The following is a 6,000-nucleotide window of genomic DNA, read 5'->3' as shown; positions in this document are numbered from 1 at the left end:
TGAGAGGGTCCCTCTAATGAAACGAAATAGCATGCTTTTGTGTGAGAGAGTCTATTTAAAGTACCTACATAGTATGCTTTTGTGTGAGAGAGTCCTTCTAACGTTACTAAATAGTATGCTTTTGTTTGAGGGAGTCCTTTTAAAGTAACTACATAGTACGCTTTTGTGTGAGAGAGTATTTTGAAGGTAACTACATAGCATGCTTTTGTGTCGGAGAGTCATTTTAAAGTAACTACATAGCATGCTTCTGTGTGAGATAGTCCTTTCAAAGTAACTACATAGCATTCTTTTGATTGAGATAGTCCTTTTAAAGTAAATACATAGCATGCTTCTGTGTGGGATAGTCCTTTTAAAGTAACTACATAGCATGATTCTGTGTGGGAGAGTCCTTTTAAAGAAACGATGTGGTGTGCTAATGGTGACAGAGTCCCTTTTAAGTAACGTCAGAGTATGATATTTTGCAAGAAAGTCCCCTATTGGCTATGCGTGTTCGTCCATTGCATCATTGCAAGAGTCTATAGCAGACCATAGGGGCTACAAATATTCATTATATTGGTAGATAAAGATCAGGCCGTTGGCGCTTAAAATATAGGTTACACTATTGTGTAGCTAGTTTTTAATTCGAGCAAAAAACATATTCATCTACACATAAATTTGAGCCGCATCAAGAGTAAATAACTTTTTGTTGTGTTTATGTTTCAAATATAATATTGCATTTGTCAATGTTTTGCATCATATGAATGATGTTTTATATAAATTGCAATGCTAATATCCTTGATCAGTGAGCAAAACACAATTTCAGTTAAACGATATCATTTCACATTACAAGTTTTACATCTTTGTTATAAGTATTTCCTTGCATTTGTGTCATACCTACAATTTATCAAAAGAGCTTTGTACTATGTTGTGTTATATTGAACAAATTTAAAAGTTAATCAAAGCATATTTCAAATCAGTGGTTCTGTTATGTTCCCTGGAACAGTATATCCATCTTGACATCCTGTACATCAGTAACCGTACACGAGTGTAAATAGCTAAATGAATATTCATAGAAGATGGACTATGAAATCAACTATTTTGTGTGTTTTTATTTGAAGTGAAATGTCTTAAGAAATTAGCCAGATTTTAAGCGTATCACTTTTATTGTACAAACGAACAACTTAGCGCACCGTTTTACAATAAATAAGTGTACAGTGCAATGAATATCCTTCACGATTACAAAGTATTATGAGGTAATCGTTTTTATATAAAGTATGTTCGTTAATAACACTATAACGCATAAATAGCACATAACAATTGAAATATAAAACAAAGATTTATAAACCTAGAAATTCCATACGTTCACATTACTGTATCCTGTTACAGTGTTCTATTCACTGAATCCATTACAATGGGCTAAATACGTCAGACCAAGTAGTAAGAGGAGGAAAGATTTACCATTGTGGCGAAATGTTTATCCTGTTAAAGAAGAATAATAATATGACAGTCGTGAGTGCGGAGAGACTTCGGTTAGCGTCTCTTCATCTGGACTAGTTTTTAAAAGATCTTAAGTAAGTTTTTTTATTTATTTTTTATTTAAGTTAATACCTTTTTTATTTTGACTGAATGATTATTTGATTCAAATTAAATGTGTTTACCTTTTGATCAAACTCAGTGAGAAAAAAAATGACATATTGTTACAATTATATCCTTGATTTCTTGTATAGTTCATTAAAATAGACGTTGCGTTATAATAGTTCATTGGTTAGTTCACAAGTAGGGGAATATCTGATATTAAACTCGCATTTATCAATCTATTTAAAATTGGGTATATTGGGGATAAACTGTTTACACACATATTCAGACCGAAACTGTAAGACTATGTAGATTTGAACTCACAAATTAAAAAAAACAAATTCGATATTCTAATTATGTGAATTATGTTAGAGTGCGGGTATTGCTCATATACCAGCTATATCGGTATTGACAATACAGCATTGATTAGTAAGGTAATCCGTGTATCCGTGCATATCTATATTTAGAATATGAAATGTATTCCATCAAACTCAAATAGCGTCAATGAAGACTCAACATTCTTTGAGTGCATAACGATGACCACAATAATGTTGTTGATGATGATGATGATGATGATGATGATGATGATGATGATGATGATGATGATGATGATGATGATGATGATGATGATGATATTATATTGATAGTGATGATTATTATAGTGATGATGTTAATTTTTATGATGATGATGATGATGATGATGATGATGATGATGATGATGATGATGATGATGATGATGATGATGATGATGCAAGCTCGTCCCATCACAAAACATCATTCAACAAAAAAGTAGCTTTATTAGTAGTGCAGATGGTCATAGTGGTTGTATTGCAGTGTTTCTTTTCTTGGAAGCCTGCTGTGGTCGCAACAATAAATCTTTACATATAATAGGACGTATGACTTAGAGGATAATGTGAACTACGACGGTCATCTAAATGCAAATAATAACAGTACAAGCTTTGTCCTATAAAATGACTGTAATTCAATGCACCGGTCAAATGTAACCACGCCCCCCCCCCCCGCCCCTAGGTCCGGGGTATACCGGGAATAGTGGGAGAAATGGGCCTTGTTTTCACTTCCAGGTTGATCCGCAGTGCCTAGTGAATGTAGTGGTTAAAATTGCAAATAATTGCGGGGATCGGCCTAACCTAAGTTGTCCCTAGGTCGCCGGGGCACTGGCGGGGATTTTTACCCGAGATTGGTTGGACCAAATGTCAAAGTCCCCGCTACTCCCCGGATCTTGGACGTTGTAACAATCGACTGGTGCATAATAAATGTAGTATGCTTTTTTTTATTCCAGCTTATGTTATTTACAAGAATGTTTATAATGTATTATCCAATGCTTAAAACACATTTAAATTACACACCAAGACGAGCACTTATAAAACTTGAATACGCTTTTAAAATATTTAAAGTGCTGTATTAAGTAACAATGATCTATTTAACCAATTGTATGCAGCTAGATACCTCTTTCTAAATCATGTAAGATGAGAAGGTATCTATTGCATTGAGATATTTTCTTCCTGTTATATTCGTCGCTGCGGATTGTCATGCTTAAGACTTATGTAAGTGTTTTGTTAGTGTTATGAATCTGGATTTATCTTATTATGTCATATAATTGCTACAAAGGTAAGAGTTGATATTTGGCATTAAAAGTTGCAATTATTCATTTGGGCTACTGTAAGTACGTTTTAATTGAACTTATTGTAAACTGAAATTTAATATAATTAATATAAATATAATGAATGTTCATAATTGCGGGAGGTACATCTAAAAGGACATAACAATAAGTGTTGAAACCAATTTCTCATAAATGTTCCATTATGTGTCAGTTCAAATAACTATATAAAACCTTAAGTAGTTTAAGTAGGAAATCGTTTGTTGTTTATCATGATTCTAATGTTAACAAATTCTGCTGATGATTATGATAAAGTGCAATGAAATATTGTCCTGTTTTCATGATCATGATGAGTCTGACCCCATATTTACTAACGTGCTTAGCCTGAGCCTATATTCGCTAATGAGCTGCGTGTGAGTCCATAGAAACTAACGTGTTGTACCTGGGCCCAAATTCATTTACCACCTGAGTTTGACCCAATATCCACAAATTTGCTGCATCTGAGCTATAATTCACTAGCATGTTGAGTCTGAGCCCATATTCTCTAGCCAGCTGCGACTGAGCCAATATGCACTGATGTGCTGAGTACGAGTTCATATTCAGTAGCGTGATGGTTCATATTTACTGAAGTGCTGCGTCTGAGCCCATATTCACTAACGTGATGCATATGAGCCCATATTCACCCAGGTGCTGCGTTTAAGCCCATACTTGCTAACGTAATGAGTCTTAGCCATATTCACAAATGTGCTGCGTCTGGGTCAATACATTCGAGCGTGCATAGTCTGAGGCGATATTTATTAATGTGCTAAGCGAACGCCTATATTCACCAACTTACTGAGTCTAACCCCATGTTCACTATCTTGCCCTGACTGAGCAATGTCACTAACGACATGAATCTGAGCCAAATACAACAAGCATGATGATTCTAAGTCATTACTTGCTAACATGATGTGTCTGAACACATATTCACTAACATGCTGTGTCCGAGCCCATATTCACTCGCGTGCTCAGTCCGAGCCCAAACGTACTGAATCAGAGCCAAGATTCACTTACGTGCTGTGTCTGAGTCCATATTTATTTACATGCTGTGTCTGAGTACATATTCAATAACGTACGTAAGATATTATATAATAAACCTTGAGTACGTTTTGAACATGTTTCAGTTGTTGTATCATATTACAGTATTACATTCCCCTAGTCAATCGCTGTCGGATAAATACCTCTACTCGGGAAGATTGCACCTCAATATTTTATTCATGTTTAAGAATAAAGCATAAAAGGTAGTTTTGAGTGCGGATTGTTAACCAATTGATGACCGTTAACAATCCCAGAATAGAAAGGGGCGCAACTGGCACCGAACGGAATATGAAGGTTGATGTATATTGCCCTTCGTACTTTCATTCCCAGAAAATTGAAATCGCACGAATTAATAGGCAAAAGCCAAAAGCTGATTTTATGTATGTTTTAGCCTATAAGCAATTTGGGCTGAAATCGGGTATAATATCAACTACCTTCACGAATGACGTATATGACGCGGTCTCGATTTCATTTTAACACCAGATAGAAAAGTTTAACTTATGATATTCAAGACGTTGTCTGCCTGATACGGGGAAGCGGGCGTGCTGCCATAAGCAAAGCGAAAGTAACCACGGTTTAAAGCAATCGTGCGCGGTATGCTGCTTAACGAAATTTTGCTGGGCCACTGTAGTGACTATACTCTTTCATTCGAATCACATTAACTAGAAGGTTGATGTGTGTTATATATTAGACAAGAGTGTTGCTATTTGCAGGCTGTTTTGTTACATTACCTGTGATTAAAGAAAAACCACAGTTTGGTTGAATTTTGTTGTACCAAATAAGTCACAACAGCTAGTGACGAGCCCATAGACAAAAGTCACAACTAATTTAAAAGTGCATTCTAAATCGCTGGTCATATTCACGACAGCCAAACTCGGCTTCATTGTCTAGCTGTCAGCCTAATATCTCGCCCGTAGTTCAACTACAATATAGTTCTTTTAGGGAGGGCTGTAAAGAATAAATATCTAAATGCAATAAAGGCCATAGTCCATTAGTCCATTGTTCAATCCTTGATAATTATTTAAAACGTATTTGATGTGGATCATCTCGAAATCTCGATATCTATTGGTAATTGTCTCACATTATTTTGAGTGTTTACGAGTTTGTTTATGTCTAGTAATTGGCTTAAAGCTAACAGAAATGTTCGTATAACAACAATAATTAAGGAAACAGTCCCTGTAACGACATAAATTTAGACACCACTCTCGAAAATAACAAGAAAACAGTCCCTTAAAGAACACTTACCTGGAATACAGTCCTTGCAACGACATTTGCTTGGACAAGAGTCTCTATAACAACAATACCATAGACAACAGTTCCTGCAAAGACATTAATTTATTTACCAGTTCCTACAACAACAATAACATAGACAACAGTTCCTGCAAAGACATTAATTTATTTACCAGTTCCTACAACAACAATAAGTAAGACAACAGTTCCTGCAAAGACATTAATTTATTTACCAGTTCCTACAACAACAATAAGTAAGACAATAGTTCCTGCAAAGACATTAATTTATTTACCAGTTCCTACAACAATAATAAGTAAGACAACAGTTCCTGCAAAGACATTAATTTATTTACCAGTTCCTACAACAACAATAAGTAAGACAACAGTTCCTGCAAAGACATTAATTTATTTACCACTTCCTACAACAACAATAAGTAAGACAATAGTTCCTGCATTTATTGAGCCGACAACAAATTACACAGCAGTCCCGTTAACACCAGAAACTTACCTGCAGCAACAAT

At 35.2% G+C, this 6,000-nt stretch overlaps 1 protein-coding gene across 1 annotated transcript in view; it reads left to right on the top strand.

Annotated features, from left to right (window-relative positions):
• The first annotated feature begins 1,445 nt into the window (after nt 1-1,445).
• Nucleotides 1,446-6,000, top strand: part of LOC128205875 (uncharacterized) — a 36,593-nt gene continuing 32,038 nt past the window's right edge. Inside the window, exon 1 of the mRNA XM_052907908.1 lies at nt 1,446-1,550. The gene's annotated coding sequence lies outside the window, so the exon portion shown is untranslated. The remainder of the gene's footprint in view (nt 1,551-6,000) is intronic.

The sequence above is a fragment of the Mya arenaria genome, chromosome 10 (assembly GCF_026914265.1).
Source record: "Mya arenaria isolate MELC-2E11 chromosome 10, ASM2691426v1".
Lineage (NCBI taxonomy): Eukaryota > Metazoa > Mollusca > Bivalvia > Myida > Myidae > Mya > Mya arenaria.
The sequence above is the reverse complement of the archived record's forward strand: the minus strand, read 5'-3'. Positions and strand labels throughout refer to the sequence as shown.